Source organism: Aplysia californica, unplaced genomic scaffold (assembly GCF_000002075.1).
Source record: "Aplysia californica isolate F4 #8 unplaced genomic scaffold, AplCal3.0 scaffold00276, whole genome shotgun sequence".
Classification (NCBI taxonomy): Eukaryota; Metazoa; Mollusca; class Gastropoda; order Aplysiida; family Aplysiidae; genus Aplysia; species Aplysia californica.
This window is the reverse complement of record NW_004797546.1, coordinates 298,242-300,907: the sequence shown is the minus strand read 5'-3', so window position 1 is coordinate 300,907 and position 2,666 is coordinate 298,242. Positions and strand designations below refer to the sequence as shown.

At 42.2% G+C, this 2,666-nt stretch overlaps 1 protein-coding gene across 1 annotated transcript in view; it reads left to right on the top strand.

The window, feature by feature from the left end:
- LOC101845248 overlaps positions 1-2,666 on the top strand; it is a gene marked incomplete at its 5' end in the record, with an annotated part of 16,482 nt that overhangs the window by 11,130 nt on the left and 2,686 nt on the right.

Sequence of the window (2,666 nt, the reverse complement as noted above, 5' to 3'; positions counted from 1 at the left end):
AAACAAAGCAGAGAATTCAAATATTTGGGCAGCATTTTCACAGAAAATGGAAAATTAGATCGAGAGATAGAGACTAGATGCCAGAGAGCCAACGCAGTCAGCTACCAACTGGGCCCTCTCCTGAAACATCCCAATATCCCCATGAGCACCAAGGCGAAGCTCATCAACGCCATTTTCCTTCCAACGCTCACATATCAGTGCCAGACATGGACTCTAACAAAAGCCCTAGAGAGGAAACTGGTCACATGCGAGATGAAATGCTTAAGAAGAGCGGTCAACAAAACAAGAAGAGACAAAATTAAAAATGAAGTCATAAGGGACACCGTGGGAGCAACACCAGTCCTACCACACATTGAAAAACAAAAGGTCAAGTGGTTCGGACACCTCACGCAGATGCCCTCAAACCATCCAGCTCTGAGAGCATACAACATTAAATATTCTGGATGGAGAGCCAGAGGAAGACCAAGGCGACGATGGAGTGAATCTGTGGCAGACACCCTTAAAGATCATGGGATGTCCCTCCTACAGGCCACACGACTTGCTGCAGACAGACACCTGTGTCTCCCCGCGACACCCCAGGGTACAAGCGGAAGAAAAAAGTAAAAAAAGTAAAAGTAAGAAGGTATACACTCTTTTGTTAACCACACTTTTATCCCCTGACACTCGTGTTCTTAGTACCAGACTCACTTACTTTATAGTCCTTATATATTCATAACAATCAGTCAAGAGTTACTAATCGAAGCGCTGATTATTTTCATCCTCAAAAAAGCAAAGTGGTTTTCTTTTCTGCTCTACGATCCAGCTGTGTTCCCCGGTCAAAGAAGACGATAGAATTGTTCCTCGGTCAGAGAAGACGATAGAATAATTGTTCCTCGGTCAAAGAAGACGATAGAATTGTTCCTCGGTCAAAGAAGACGATAGAATTGTTCCTCGAGAATTGTTCCTCAGTCAAAGAAGACGATAGAATTGTTCCTCAGTCAAAGAAGACGATAGAATTGTTCCTCAATCAAAGAAGACGATAGAATTGTTCCTCAGTCAAAGAAGACGATAGAATTGTTCCTCAGTCAAAGAAGACGATAGAATTGTTCCTCAGTCAAAGAAGACGATAGAATTGTTCCTCAGTCAAAGAAGACGATAGAATTGTTCCTCAGTCAAAGAAGACGATAGAATTGTTCCTCAGTCAAAGAAGACGATAGAATTGTTCCTCAGTCAAAGAAGACGATAGAATTGTTCCTCAGTCAAAGAAGACGATAGAATTGTTCCTCAGTCAAAGAAGACGATAGAATTGTTCCTCAGTCAAAGAAGACGATAGAATTGTTCCTCAGTCAAAGAAGACGATAGAATTGTTCCTCAGTCAAAGAAGACGATAGAATTGTTCCTCAGTCAAAGAAGACGATAGAATTGTTCCTCAGTCAAAGAAGACGATAGAATTGTTCCTCAGTCAAAGAAGACGATAGAATTGTTCCTCAGTCAAAGAAGACGATAGAATTGTATCTTCTTTTCCATCCCTGTGTTTCGGAAATCGGGTACCCGGAAATCTACTGTTATTTTTGTTTTTCTTATTTCACTTTGTCAACTTCTGTATCTGCGCAAATATTGTGTTGTATTCTTTTTCTTCTTTGTTTTTGAAATCCAGTATCTACAGAAATCTAATGTTATCTTTGTTTGTCTGTTCTGCTTTTTCTGTTTTGACTTTGTGAACTTCAGTCTCTACGGAAATATTATGTTATCTTTGGTTTGTGACGTTCAGTAATGTTGTCTTTGTCTGTCCCGTCTTTGTCACTACGGAAATATTATGTTATCTTTGGTTTGTGACGTTCAGTAATGTTGTCTTTGTCTGTCCCGTCTTTGTCACTACGGAAATATTATGTTATCTTTGGTTTGTGACGTTCAGTAATGTTGTCTTTGTCTGTCCCGTCTTTGTCACTACGGAAATATTATGTTATCTTTGGTTTGTGACGTTCAGTAATGTTGTCTTTGTCTGTCCCGTCTTTGTCACTACGGAAATATTATGTTATCTTTGGTTTGTGACGTTCAGTAATGTTGTCTTTGTCTGTCCCGTCTTTGTCACTACGGAAATATTATGTTATCTTTGGTTTGTGACGTTCAGTAATGTTGTCTTTGTTTCTGTGCACTGCCTTTGTGACGTTCAGTAATGTTGTCTTTGTCTGTCCCGTCTTTGTCACTACGGAAATATTATGTTATCTTTGGTTTGTGACGTTCAGTAATGTTGTCTTTGTTTCTGTGCACTGCCTTTGTGACGTTCAGCAATGTTGTCTTTGTCTGTCCCGTCTTTGTCACTACGGAAACATAATGTCTTTGTTCCTCTGTCCTGTCCAGTTTCCACCGGAGAGAACCAGTCGTCCCAGATCCCCCTCCACATCATCATCCTGGGGGCGGTTGGCGGAGTGATCCTGACAGCTGTGAGCGTGTCTCTGTGTGTCATGTGTCACCTCCGCCGCAAGGAGGCGCACAAACGGCGGGAAGACACCAGGCACCAGGCGTCACAGAGGAACGCCTTAGAGATGGCGGTGTGCAACAGCTCCAATACCACGATGTCTCTGTCACAGCATGATAGGACTGCTGGTGAGTGGTGGGAGGTGAGGGGGGTTCTTTGTGGTTGATAGTGTTTTTGTGGTGATTGTGGTGGCGGTGGTGGTGAAGTG